Below are 15,510 nucleotides of genomic sequence, written 5' to 3' on the forward strand. Positions count from 1 at the left end.
AATTAGGCAGTTGTGAAGTCTGAAGTGTTTAAACTCTTGTTTATGTGTTCCTTCTGCCTAAGGAGGTCACATGCATTGTGGGAAAGTGTGCAGGAACTGAAGCCGCACTGCCCAGCTCCATTGTGGGTAAGCATGCAGGCACTGAAGCTACACTGCCCAGCTTTATATTCCAGCTCAGCTTGTTACCAGCTGTATGATCTTGGGCAAATTATTTAACCTCTCTGTGCTTCTGCTTCATTAACTGTTAAACGGAGATATGAATAGTACCCAACTCAACAGGTTAACATTAGGCAATGTAGGTAAAGTACTTAGGAAAGTGCCTGACACATAGTATAATTTTAATATGTGTTAGCTGTTATTATTAGATTCTGCCAAAAGCAATAGAGCTGATTGTTTAAAGGTATAGGCTCTGGACACAGAGTAAGTTAAGTTTTAGCTCTGTCATGTGTTCTCCGTGTGAATTTGGGCACATTATCCTCTCTAAGCCTGTTTCCTTATCTATAGAATGACGATAATAATGCTATCTGAATTCATTAAGTTGTTGTGAGGATTAAATGAGACAATACATGTGAGGAGACTTGTACATATATAGGGCACATTTGGTGTTAACTCTTTTGACCTGTGGATGGCAAACAGGTAGGTCTGAAGCACGATGTCCACAGTCAGTAGTTGATAAATAAAACAAATTGGAAGGATACACAAAATATTGTATTGTTGATGGTGATTTCCTTTAGAGGATGGGGTGGGGGCGGGGAGTGAGAAAGAAGTCTCCACAGTTAATTTTGTGCTTTTTTGAACTTCTTGAATTATTTCTTTTACCATGTGTGAATTACAACATTCAAGAAATACTAATGGGCTGTCAGTAATTATGGGCCATCAGTGATCACTTATACTCTTGTGTTTAAAAGGGAAAGGCTGTTAATGGGACAATTGATCAAAGCATTTGGTTCTGAAGACTCTGAGGGGCAGAGCTCTTTTGATGCAGGTAGTGACTAGGGCTGAAGACAGCTGGGTGCAGGGGAAGATGTGGATCATATTTATAAAGATGTTGACAATGACCACTGTTTTGTGGCCTGGGAATGGTGTTGGTCTGTTAGGATGTCCAAGATAGTGTGTCTCAAATTATGGCCAGTGGACCAGCTGTAACATAATCTCCTACAGGGGCTATTTGAAGATCTCTGGACCCCACTCAAAACCCTTTGGATCAGAATTTCTGTGGTTGGGGCCTAGGGACATGTACTTATAACTAGCCTCCCAGGTCATTAATGTAAAATTAAAAGCAGTCTTCTGTTTCAGATAGACCTAAGCTCAAATCCCAGTCCAGCCACTCCCTGGCTGTGTTGAAGCTCCCACCCCTGACATTTGTCACTGCTAACTTGCTGGTTGGGTCCCAGGATCCTTTTTACAAAACTCTGCTCCAATTGCACAGGCTCAATTGCATGGCTACCTTTTTCCTGGCTGTGGGCAGAAGAAAATCTTCCTTTCTGTGTGTAACTGACCTCTTCTCTTCTTTACTGCACACGTGCAGTTATCTGACAAGCAGCCATCTTTTGTCCTTTTCTCCCTAGTCTCCTGTTATGAAATAATCACCAATCCTCCTCCCCAAACATGGTTGCTAGGTGGTTGGAATTTACTGCTCTGACCAATCAGGGAGCTGATATTGTTTACTCGGCTATTGCTTTATCCAGCTCACTGCCCTTATAACAACTTCTATTCAAGTGCACACCTACACTCAGGTGCAAAAGCCTCTATATGTCTCAGAGTGCAGGGGAAGGTATGAGGTGCAATAATAATAATAATAATAATAGTGCTTAGTTAATGGGATTGTGGTTATTATAGGAGATAATGCATATAAAATGCCTAGCACAGTTCCTAGCTGCTGTTATTAAATTATGTGCAGGATCCCCTCTCTGGCACTGGTGTAGGCTTTTATTCTCTCTCAAGTCCAATCCTGTCTCAGGGACTCAATGTCCCACATCCATAATTCCACAAGGGAAAGGTTAGGTGCAAGATGTCTGAAGTTCCTCTCAATCTTGTGACTTTTCCTTGAGGAATTGTCCAAAGAACAGCTTTGAACTGGCCCTAGGAAAGCTTCCTAGGTCACTTCCAGGCATTAGATGCTTCTGAGTAGGGTCTTGAAGGATAAGGAGGAGTCTGCCTGCGTATACTGTTGTCAGAGCAGCTCTTGCCCAAGCAACCAAAAGCTGACCTCCCTTGCAAACCCTGCTTGAGCCTTACAGCTACTTAACTGCCCTCTCCATCCCCTCCCTTTACCCCTACCTGCATAATGGTCCCTATTTGGAAAAGAATTTATCTCAAGGCTCTTTCTATGCAAGCTCTCACTTGCTAATGTGGACATCCCTTCTTCCCTTTACATCTCCCAGCTGTGCCTTGTAAGGAGCTGTTTGTAATAGCTGTTTCAGAAGTGTAGCTAACTGATGACAGTAAATAACCATGGCTTTTAAACTTTAATGTGCATCAGAACCACTTGGGGGCTTATTGAACACATGAATTCTCAGGTGCCACCCCAGAACGTACTCAACCAGCATCTTCAGAGATAGATAGGGCCTGAGCATCCATAGCAGGCATCACAAAGTGTACTCAGTCCATAGAACACCTGCATCAGAATTACTTAAACTGTTCGCTTAAAATGGAGATTCCTGGACTGGGTCCCAGACCTACTGAATCAGATTTTTAGGCTCAGGGATGATTATGTGGTTGTACTATAGCAGTAGTTCTCAAAGTGTGCCCCCACAACTGCCTAGCAGCATCAGTATCACCTGCGAACTTGTTAGAAATGCGAGTTCTTGGGCCCCATCCTAGACCTACTGATATGGTTTGGCTCTGTGTCCCCACCCAAATCTCATCTTGTAGCTCTCATAATTCCTACATGTTGTGGGAGGGACCCAGTGGGAGATGATCGAATCATGGGAGCAGGACTTTCCCATGCTGTTCTCATGACAGTGAATGGGTCTCACGAGATCTGCTGGTTTTAAAAATGGGTTTCTCTGCACAAGCTCTCTCTCTTTTTGCCTTCTGCCATCCATGTAAGATGTGACTTGCTCCTCCTTGCCTTCCACTACGATTGTGAGGCCTCCCCAGCCATGTGGAACTATAAGTCCAATAAACCTCTTTCTTTTGTAAATTGCCCAGTCTTGGGTATGTCTTTATCAGCAGCGTGAAAATGGACTAATGCACCTAGTGAAATAAAAATTCTAGGAGTAGAACCAGGCAATGTATGTTTTTAGAAGACCTCCATGTATTCTGATGCAGGCTTAAGTTTGAGAGCCCCTGCACTAAGATATCACCACTCCTACATCCCATCCATTGGATGCCACATCATAATATTTCTGAGTCTGGGCAGTTGGAATTTACTTTTATACCCTACAGATTGCTGCTGGGTATAAAAGTCAGTTACTGTTACCTCCCGATGAGATTCCAGCAAGCTTAGCCTCACAACATTTTCTGGGCAGATCTTTTTCAGGTACCCTCTTGTGATAGGATGGTCACTATGACAATAGTGGAGGTGCCTGTCTCCATGAATCATGGATAAGTCAGGTCAGAGTTGCAAGGATTTTAGTGGAGGTAAATAGGCCTTAAACATAGTTAGAGTCAGAGGAAGGCTCATCTTTTCCTAAAGAGATCACTTAAGCCAGGCATGGTGATTCACACCTGTAATCCTAGCACTTTGGGAGGCTGCGGTGGGAGGATCGCTTGAGCCCAGGAGTTTGAGACCAGCCTGGGCAACATTGGGAGACTCTGTCTCTACAAAACAAAAAACAAAAAGCAAAGAAACAAAAAAAGCCAGGCATGGTGGCATGTGCCTGCGATCCCAGCTACTTGGCAGGCTGAGGTGTGAGAATCGTTTTAGCTTAGAAGGTCGAGGCTGCAGCAAGCCATTATTGCACCACTGCACTCTAGCCTAGGCCACAGAGAGAGACCCTGTCTCAAAAAAAAAAAAAAGAAAGGAAGAGAGAGATCATTCAGAGGGGAAAATGGACAAGACTCCAAGGTGATACCTCATCACCACCAGCAATCTCTGTGATCCATTTGCTCATTCAAGAATCCTGCCTTGCCACATTACATCTGAGGATGTCATGTCTAGCTTCAGCCAGGACATGACTTAGGAATTTATCCTCTGTGTTTTCAAATATGCATTTAAAAATATGTGTATATTAATTATTTTTTGTGTTACTTACACTTTCTATGTGCCAAGAACTATACTAAGGACTTTACATAGATTATCTCATTAAAATTCTTACATCAGCCCTGTGAGTCATGCAAGAAATTGAAGCTCAGAAAAGATTGCCCAAGGTCACACTGTTAATAAGTGACAAAGTTGAGATTTGAAACTACGTTTATCTGACTCCAAAGCTCATGCTTATAACTATTCATTCACTTGCTCATTAATTCATTCATTTATTCATTCAAGTATTTGTTGAGACAATACGATGGGAAAGACATGGTCTAGGTATTGAGCATACAATAGGGAACATGAGTAAGACGAATAAAAAATCTCTGCTCTCATAGAAGTTTTACTCTAATGCAGAAGGCACACAATAAACTACATAAGTAAGTAAAGTATATTCTATAGTATATAAGATAATTGTAAGTGCCAAAGGGAAGAAAAGCAGACAAGTGGCAATATAATGTTTTTGGAGGGGAGGAAGTAAAAATAAGGTGGCCAGGAAAGATCTCATTAAGCAAGCGACATTTGAGCAAAACCCAGAAGTAAGAGATGGAGCAGCCATTCAGATGTCAAAGAGAAAGGTATGTAAGCAAGTGCAAAATCTCTGAGTTGGTAGCGGACTTGGTGTACTAGAGGACTAGGAAAGCAGCCTTTGTGATTGCAATGGAGCAAATGCAGGGGAGAGTAAAAGGAAATAAAGTCAGAGAGGTAATTGAAGGACCAGATCATACAGAGCTTCTAGGACTTTATATCTTACTCTAAGCGAGACTGAGGTTTGACATCTGTCTTAGGTTATAACAGCATTGTCCCGATCACTAAGTAAGAATAAGCCAAAGGGAGGCATAGGCAGAAGTAGGGAGAATGGTTAGGAATCTATTGAAATAATTCAAACAAAAGATGATGGAGCTGGGTCTGGCAGTTCCTCAAGTGGTTAAACTTAAGAATTACCATATGTGACCCAGCACTTCTACTCCTAAGCATATACCCAAGAGAAATGAAAACATATGTCCACATAAAAACTTGTAAGTGAATGTTCACAGCAGCGTTATTCATAATAGCCCAAAAGTGGAAACAACCCCAATGTTCATCAGCTAAAAATGGACAAACAAAATGTAATGTATACATGCAATGGATATTTGGTCATAGAAAGTGAAGTAATGATCTATGTTACAACATCAATGTATCTGAAAAGCACTTTGCTAAATGAAAGAAGCCAGTCACAAGACCACATACTGTATAACTCCATTTATATGACCTTTCGAGAAAAGGCAAAGCTACAGAGACAAAAGGTAGACTAGTGGTTGTTTTAGACTGGGGAGGTAGAGAGAATGGGCAACTACGTGGGTGATAGCTAAAGGATACAGGGTTTTAAGAAGTGAAATATCTTTATAAAGGAAACTATAAAACAGTGATGAAAGAAATTGAAGAGGCTACAAAAAAATGGGAAGATATCCCATGCTCATAAATTGGAAAGATTATTATTGTCAAAATGTGTACACTATTCAAAGCAATATATAGATCCAATGCAATCTCTATCAAAATACCAATGACATTCTTCGGAGAAATAGAAAAAAAATCCTAAAATTCAAATGGAGCCACAAAAGTCCCTAAATAGCTAAAGAAATCTTGAGCAAAAAGAACAAAGCTGGAGGCATCACACTACCTGACTGAAAATTATACTGCAAAGCTATAGTAACCAAAACAGCATGATACTGGCATAAAAACAGATACATGAACCAATGGAACAGCAAAGAGAACCCAGAAATAAATCTACACACAGCCAACTCATTTTTGACAAAGGTGTCAAGAACATACATTGAGGAAAGAACCGTCTCTTTAATAAATGGTGCTAGGAAAACCGGATATCCATATGCAGAAGAATGAAACTAGGTCCCCATCTTTTACCATATACAAAAATCAACTCAAAGTGCATTGAAGACTTAAATGTAAGACCTGACACTATGAAAAATACTAAAAGAAAACACTGGAGAAGTGCTACAAGAAGGACATTGATCTGGGGAAATATTTTGGGGTAAGACCTCAAAAGCACAGGTGACAAAAGCAAAAAGAGACAAATGAGATTATGTCAAGTTAAAAGGCTTCTGCATAGCAGATGAAACAATTAATAAAGTGGAGAGACAACCTACAGAATGGGAGAAAATATTTCAAACTATCCATCCAATAAAGAATTAATAACCAGAATATGCAAGGAACTCAAACAACTCAATAGCAACAACAACAACAAAACCGCACCATATAATCTAATTCAAAAATGGGTCAAAGAGCTGAATAGACATTTCTCAAAAGAAGACAAACAAATGGCCAACAGGTATAGTAAAAAATGTCCACATCACAAATCATCAGGGAAATGCAAGTCAAAACCACAATGAGATATCATCTCACCCCAGTTAGAATGGCTACTATGAAAAAAACAAACAAACAAAAAAAACGACAAATGCTGGTGGTGATGCAAAGGAAGGGGAATGCTCATACACTATTGATGGGAATGTAAAGTAGCACAGCTATTATTTAAAACAGTATGTAGCTTCTATAAAAAACTAAAAATGGAACTACCATATGATCCAATAAACCCACTGCTAGGCATATATTCAAAAGAAACAAAATCAGTATGTTGAAGAGGTATCTGCACTTCCATGTTTATTGCAGCATTATTTACAATAGTCAAGATATGAAATCAACCTAAATGTCCATGAATGGATGAGTGGATAAAGAAAATGTATATATACAAAATGGAATATTATTCAACCAAAAAAAGAAATTCTGTTATTTGTAGCAACATAGATGGAACTGGAGGTTATTGTATTAAGTGAAATAAGCCAGGCACAGAAACATAGATATTGCATGTTCTCACTTATTTGTGGGAGTTAAAAAAGTGTATCTCATGGTGGTAAAGAATAGGATGGTGGTTACTGGAGGCTAGGAAGGGAGATGGGGAGGAGAAGATGAAGAGAAGTTGGTTAGGGGGTACAAAAGTACAGTTACAAAGCAGAAATAAGTTCTAGTATTTCATAGAAAATAGGGAAATTATGGTTAGCAACAATTTATTGTATATTTCAAAATACCTAGAAGCAAGGAGTTGTAATGTTCCCAACATAGAGAAAAGATAAATGTTTGAGGTGATGAATATCCCAATTATCCTGATTTGATCCTTACATATTGTATACATTTACCAGAATATCACATGTACTCCAAAACATTTACAAACGTGTTTTATTTTATTCTATCAATAAAAATAACTTAAAGGGTGCAGGATTTCTTTTGGGGGTGATAAAAATGTTCTACAACTGATTTTGGTGATGGTTGCAAAACTCTGAATGTACTAAAAACCATTCACTTTGAATAGATAAATTGTATGGAATGTGGATTGTATGTCAATAAGTCTGTTTTTTCTTAAAAAAAAAGATGATAGAGGGTTAGGCTGTAGCGGAAATAGTAGCAGTGGTGAAAAGCAGTTGGGCTATGGATATGTTTTGAAGGCAAAGTAGAAAGGGTTTGCTGACATGCTGAATGTGGAGTGAGAAAGAGAAGAATCAAGGATGAGTCAAGTTTTCTTCAGTTGAGCAACTTGAAGCGTGGAATTGCCATTAATTGATATTGGGAAGTCCATGAGAGGACAAGGTTTTTTGGGGTAGAGATGGAGTTCATTTATAGATATGTTAAATTTAAGATCCTCATTAGACATCCAAGTAAAGAGTCAAGTAGAAAGTCAGAATTATAAGTCTGGTGTTCATAGGAAAGGTCCAGGCTGGAGACACAAATTTAAGAGCCAACAGCATAAAGTTAGTATTTGTCTATGGTGTGTGTGTAATTATGCTATATTGTCTCCCGTGTATGGTGGCTCTTCTGTAGTCACTCCAGAACGTCTAAATCAGCGCATTAAGGGAGACTAGATCTTGGGAGTATGTTAGTATGTTTTTGAAGAAACAAATCAGTTTCAGTCTTGTGAATGATGCCATTCATAAGGTGTGGATATATCATCGGGGCACTGCATATGCCAAAGGATATGCCAAAGGGAATCATTAAATAGTTTAAACCTGTAAAGATCTAAAAATCTGACTTTCATTCATTTCCTTTGTGATTTAGAGAGGATCATGTTCTCCTCCCTAGGTTCAGGATTATGAATACTCAGTCCCCTGAGGTATTATGAAACTCTGGGCCTGAGCACAAAGTTCATGATCCTTTATTATTACTGCTTTGATATTCTCAGCATTTCAGCACATCCTCAACTTTATTCTCTCCTTTTTCATAAAAGGTACTAGGATTTGGAAAGGGGAGGTAGAGAGTCTCATTCATAGGTTTTCTTTAAATATTATGAGACTATAGATTGGTGGTTGCCAGGATGCTATACTACCTTATAAAGGAGGGCTATAATATCTTAGAAAGGGTGTAGACCCCAGACAGAGGGAAGTGCAGTGGGAGCTCACTCCTCTCTGTTCCAAGGAGATCTCTGGAGAACTGCACTGCCTGGCTAGGTGGATTCTGTGGTCACACTGGGTGACATGTGGTCACAGTTTACAACAAAAAGCTGAGGTAGCTGGAGGTCTAGAAGCCCAGAACCCATGAATGACAAGAGTTTAGAACTAGGTAAGACTAATTAAAAGCAGATATGTTGGATTAAGGAAAGTTCTAGTCACTCAATATAGTCTATAAACTGTATGCTTCATGAGGACAGGGACTGGGTCTTAGCCATTTTTATATTAGTGAACTTCTTCTGTCAGGGGGCTAAGGTAAGTCTAGCCTAGGAGTGTTAGCCAAGTGAGCCAGTGCTGGGGTTGGAGTCATGAGAAGCAGAGTACATCTGTCTTCCTCACCCCAAGATAATCAGAAACATTAATGAGCCAAAGCAGAGAATTCAAATTATGAAGCACAGAAGGTCAAGCAAAGCAAATTAAGTACAAATTTTAATCACAAAGGGAAATAATGAAACTCAAACGAAGAAAGAGTGTCCAAAGTCAGGATGGTACTGACCTGGCAAACTTGTGCCAATCGTAGCATCCAACCTAGGCCCCAAGGACACCATCATTTGGGTCTGTCACATTCGCTCTCCAGCTCCTACCTATCTGGGGAAGAATACTAAGCCCAACAGTAAACATTTAATATGGAAGAAAAATTATAGGAGCCCATCTTCCATTGTAGCAATGTATGGGAAATCATTAAGCTTTTCCACTGGAACCCAAACCAAGTCTGTCCTTTTCGTGAGTGGTTCATTAAGAGTGTAGTGAGGGTTGATAAATGGAATTCAGAATGAAGGTGCCTAATGATCTCCAAGAGCTACTTAAGAAGTTTGCTAGGCACAAAGGGACTAAGAACTTTCTGATGCTCAATGTATTTATACCCACACCTGGTGCTGAAGAGGAACTACGTAAGAAACCACATATAGCATACCATGTTAAGAGCTCTGATAAAGGATGCTGTTACAGGGTGCTGATGAGTTGATTGGGGCAGGCCCAGAAGTGAGAGTGATCACTTCTCCTTAGGGAGGCCAGGCAGCTTTATTAAGTGTTGAACTGAGTCTTGAAACACAAGTAACTGTTCTACAGATAGTGGGAGCAATATGAGTAAAGGTGAGAATAACGGCCCAGAAGGCCATCAGCATTGTTGGAGGGACTGAAGATGGGGGCCAAATCATAGAGCAGTGCTTTTGAAACTGCAGCTTGGAACTCATTGCAATGTGAAATAAATCTGGTGAGTCATGGCCAAAATTTTATTAAATGATATGAACTATAAAAGTATAGAAAATATAATGCATTGCGTATAGTAAGGGTAAACTTTTTTTAAAAAAATTTTTTTAGCTCTGTAAATACATATTTGTATAGATGAGTACTGGGTTGCGAAGTGAAATATATTATGTACTATGGGTAACAGCCAAAAAAAGTTTGAAACCCACTGTCAAAGAGGGCTTTGTCAGCCCTGCTAATACTTTTGGACATTTTCCCGTAGGCCATGGCAAGCTATTGAAGGATTTTAAGTAAGGTAATGGCATTATCCAATTTGTGTTTCATCAAAAAGTTTAACCATCTTAGATTAAATTAGCCATGGAAAAGGTTTTAGAATCAAATTTAGTAAAGATAGACAGCTGATCTTTTCAAAATGAAATGTTCAGAATAATTTAATCTATATCTCACAAGGAAGACACTTCAACTTGTACATATTCATTTATTTGACAAATATTTTTAGAGTGCATATCATGTGTCAGGCACTGTGCTAGGCACTGAGGACACAATCAATGGTGAACAAAATTAACACCATCCCCACCTTCATGGAGTTCAGTCCAGTGAAAAAGACAGTAAAGAAAAAACCTGAATGAGTATGATGTGTTACAGAAAAAAGTACAGGGAGCTAGAGGCAGAATACTGGAGGAAGGGTACAGGAGGAAATAATGATTTCAACTGTGTGGTTAGGGTTAGGCTCTCTGAGGAAGTAGTCTTTAAGCTGAGACCTTATGGATAAATAGGAGTTAGAAACCAAGTGTGTGGGGAAAGAGTATCTCTGGTAGAGAACAGCAAGTGCAAAGGCCTGCAGGCAAGAAGGGAGCTTGGCATGTTCAAGAACAGAAAGGAGACCATTGTGGCTGGAGTGTGATGACCAAATGGTAAGAGCAGAGATCTAAGGACCAGGAAGGCCATTGTGTGATATTTGATGTAGGTGAAAGGCACGCTAAAACTTTGGGGGAATTGGCTTGCATTGGGTTACTTACTAGGGCTTCTGGCACAGGCACACTAGGGGCAGTTAAAAGGACTAATGTGTAAAGAACACCATTCCAGCCAGGCGCGGTGGCTCATGCCTGTAATCCCAGCACTTTGGGAGACCGAGGCAGGCAGATCACAAGGTCAGGAGATCGAGACATTCCTGACTAACACGGTGAAACCCCGTCTCTACTAAAAATACAAAAAAAAAAAAAAAAAAAAAAAATTAGTTGGGCGTGGTTGCGGACTCCTGTAGTCCCAGCTACTTGGGAGGCTGAGGCAGGAGAATGGTGTGAAACCGGGAGGTGGAGCTTGTAGTGAGCCAAGATCGCACCACTGCGCTCCAGCCTGGGCGAAAGAGCGAGACTCTGTCAAAACAAAACAACAACAGAAAAAAAAAAAAACCCCAAAAACAAAAAAGAACACCATTCCATCTTTACAGGCTCCTGCTCCAAGTGGAGTGAACCATTTTTCCTTGGAGATTTGCCTAGAGGAACGTTCTAAAGTGTCTGGGAGGATTCCAGAAATGAAAATGTGCCTCTGCAAACCATTATGGCATGCCGTGCACTGCACAACCCCAAGGGTATCATTCAGGTTGTTTGATTGTTTCTGGGGCCTTTACAACTTCCTAGGTGTCAATATTTAGACCTTTCCTTGAACCCACCACCACTTGCATAATAAACTCACGTTTTTGAACTCGGGTTGTTGACTTCTTGCTGTGATGCTAGCAGTAAGGCAAGACTGGTTGGATGTGCATAGAGGAGGTCTGCTTGAACTGGAAGAGCTTTGAGTTGGCAACTTCTGCCACGTCAGAGTCCCCAGTAGTAACCTTCCAGATTGTAGAATAAATGAGTAGAGAATGGTGGATGAAAGTGGACCATCTGTTGTGGTCCATTCAGATGTCCTTCCTGGTGGTTTAGTACGAATTGGTATTCTCCTTCTAACAATACATTAAAAAGTGAAGTTTTGTGGAGTAGCCTCTAGTTCCTATAGAGATCTTCTGGCTCCAGTGAGTTTGGGAGAATAGCAGTGGAAACTCTGGCTGCAGAGAAAGAAGCTGTTTTGAGAAATGAACTGCAGTGCTTTTAGTGCATCTCAGTTGTGCTGAGATAAGATCAGCTGTGTTTTGGAAGGAGATGTGTTTTGGAAGTGCATCTCCGTTGTTCTTAGTGCATCTCCGTTGTGCTGAGATAAGATCAGTTGTGTTTTGGAAGGAGATGTAGCAGAAGAGGTACTCCTCTAAAATAGTAGTTCTCAACCAGGAGTGCACTTAAATCCAGGACACATTTGGGAATGCCTGGGGGCATTTGTGGTTGTCTCAAATGGGAGGGAAGAGTGCTGCTGGAATCTACTGGGTAAAGGCTAGGGATGCTGGTATATGTCCTACAATCCACATGACAGGCCTCTACATAAAATAATTTTCTGGCCCAAATGTCAATACTGCCTCAGTTGAGAAATCCTGCTCTAAAACCTGATTTGTATGCTGGATGTTGTCACTGGTCTACTGGAATTAAACTGCACACAGTTCAAAATGGAGTAGCAAGTAGCACACGACCAAAATAAGCAAAAACTTGGAGGTTCAGCTTATATTCATGGTGATCATGAATATAAGCTGAAAAAAAAATAGAATGACTTATCTGGTGTAGGGTGATTTTTTGACTTTACCTTTTATGCTCCAGGTTGCAGTGGTCTGAGAGCAGAACAATATGAGGTGGCCTTGGTGGACAAACAGCACTGATTCCAGAAGAAGCTTCCTAGAGAAATAAGTATAGAGATGGAAGTAACTAAGTTCTTCTGAAACAGGATGGCTCCCACTGCAATGAAAAAGGCATTGGTTTTGTCTGTCTAGGTTCAGGGAAGAATGGTCAGAATAGGAGAGTGTATACAAAAGGTCAGGATACAGATACATTTACAGATACATTTCTCTCCTGAGTGATGATTTTGGTTAGCTAGGCAGTCACAGTGAAGAAGGAAGGATTGAACCTTTGCTAATACCCAATAAATTCCAAGGAATGACTAGATGGCTTAGATTGTCTTAAGTGAGTGCAAGTCTAGCAAGGCTAACACATGTAACTTGACCCCTGACATCAGGGGAGAACTTTGGCTAAGTAACTCTTGACTCAAGAGTTAGACCTCATGGCTTTTAAATGAATACCTCTCATAGTTGGTCTGAAGGCTGGATAGTTGAGAATGTCATCCAGCTAGACAATAAACTTCTGTCCAGGTAGTGGTGTGAAATACTGGTTATTTATTAATGGAGAATGACTAGATATTACGAAGGCCAAAGGGCAGGGTAGTGTATTCGGTTTAGCTGGGAGATTTTCGTAGGCTATTGTCCATTTCTTAACTTTCCTACCACAGATTAAATTGTAGACAACAATTTTTAAATCAAAGTAGTCGTGGAAGAGGCCAAGCCTTGAGATATTTTTCTTCAAGTGTGTATTGAATTTGCATATATTGACAATGAACAATCTAAAAGGAAGTTAAAAAACAATTCTATTTACAAAAACATCAAAAAAGATAAAATGCTTAGGAACAAATTTAACCAAGAGCAAGAATTATACTCTGAAAACATTGTTGTAGAAAATTAAAGAAAACCTAAATAAATGGAAGACATTCTGTGTTCATGTAATGGAAGGCTTAATATTGTTAGATGGCAGTACTCCCCAAAGTGATATACAGATTCAGCGCAATCCCTATCAAAACCCCAACAGTCTTTTTTTTTTGCACAAATGTAAAAGCTGATTCTCAAATTCATATGAAATTGTAAGGAACCTCAAGTAGCCCGTAAATCTTTAAAAAAAAGTACAAAGTTGGAGAACTCACACTCCTGACTTCAAAACTCATTACAAAGATATAGTAATCAAAACAGAGTGGTACTGGCAAAAAGACAGACATATAGATCAATGGAATAGAATTGAGCACCCAGAAATAAACCCCTCCGTCTATGGTCAATTGATTTTTTAGAAAGATGTCAAGATCATTCAGTACAGAAAGAATAGTCTCTTTACAAATGGTACGGAGACAACTAGATATCTACATGCAAAATAATGAAGCTGGATCTTTATCTTATACCATATACAAAAATTAACTCAAAATGGATCAAATACCTAAATATAAGAGCTACAACTACAAAACTCTTAGAAAACATAGTGGACATGAATCCTTCATGTCCCTGAATTTGGCAATGGTTTCTTAGCTATAATACCAAAAGCACAAGCAATGAAAGAAAAAATGGATAAACAGGACTTTATCAAAATTAAAAACTTTTTGTGCATCAAAGCATACTGTAAACAGAGTGAAAAGACATACCACAGAATAGGAAAAAGTATTTGCAAATCATATATCTGATAAAGTTCTCCTATCCAGAATATATAAAGAACTCTAGCAACTCAACAACAAAAGGCAAACAACCCATTAAATGAAAGATCCAAACAATTTGCATAGATATATCTCAGAAGAAGATATGCAAATGGCCAAAAAGCTCATGAAAAGTTGTTCAATGGTGTTATTAAGGACATAAAAATCATAACCACAATGAGATACCACGTCATACTCACTAGGTGACTATAATATAATAAAATGGAAAACAAAAATTGGTGAGGATATAAAAAACTGGAATCCTCATTCATTGCTGGTGAAAGTGTAAAATAGTGCAACCACTCTTGAAAACAGTCTGGCAGTTCCTCAGTAAGTTTAACATGGAATTACCATATGACCGAGCAATTCCATCCCTATGTGTGTACCCAAAAGAATTGAAAGTAGGTACTATAACAAATACGTGCACACAAATGGTCATAAAAGCACTATTCACCATAGCAACAAGGAGAAAATGACCTAAATGCCCACGAGCAGATGAGTGGATAAACGAATTTTGGCATATTCATGCAATAAAACTTTATTTCACCATGAAAAGGAATGAAGTGCTGATCCATGCTACAACTTGGATGACACTTTAAAATATTATCTTAAGTGAAAGAAGCTACCCACAAAAGCTACATATTGTATGATTTATAATTTCATTTATATGATATATCTAAAGTAAGCAAATCCACAGAGACAGAAAACAGATTAGCATTAGCCAGGGGCTGGAGGAGGGATGATGGGAAATGATTGTTTAATATGTGTGGAATTTCTATTTGGGGTGATGAAAATATTATGGGAATAGGTAGTACGGTTGCACAACATTGTCAGTGCAGTTAGTGTCACACATTGTAGGCCTTCAAATGGTTACTTTTGTAAAGTTTTGTGTGTGTTTTACCACAATAAAAAATAAAAACTAAGCAGAGCATTGTGTCTTCTTTGGTGGAGGTGGAGGAATTGATGACTCTCCCAACACATCATCATCATCATCATCACAGTAATAATAGTAATTATTACAATTATGCAAATAGCTGGCACTTATTGAGCATATATTATGTGCCAGAAACTATGATAACCATGTTTCTATGCTTAATTAATCTCCCCAACAATTCTATTAGTACCTTGATTTAATGGGTAAAGAAAAGGGCTCAGAGGTTAGTTTGCCAAAAGTTACACAGATAACAAATGGAAGACATAGAATCTGAATCCAGGTCTGTCTGACTGCAGCACCTGCACCCTTATCTGTAAGCA

The sequence above is a fragment of the Pan troglodytes genome, chromosome X (assembly GCF_028858775.2).
Source record: "Pan troglodytes isolate AG18354 chromosome X, NHGRI_mPanTro3-v2.0_pri, whole genome shotgun sequence".
Taxonomy (NCBI): Eukaryota; Metazoa; Chordata; class Mammalia; order Primates; family Hominidae; genus Pan; species Pan troglodytes.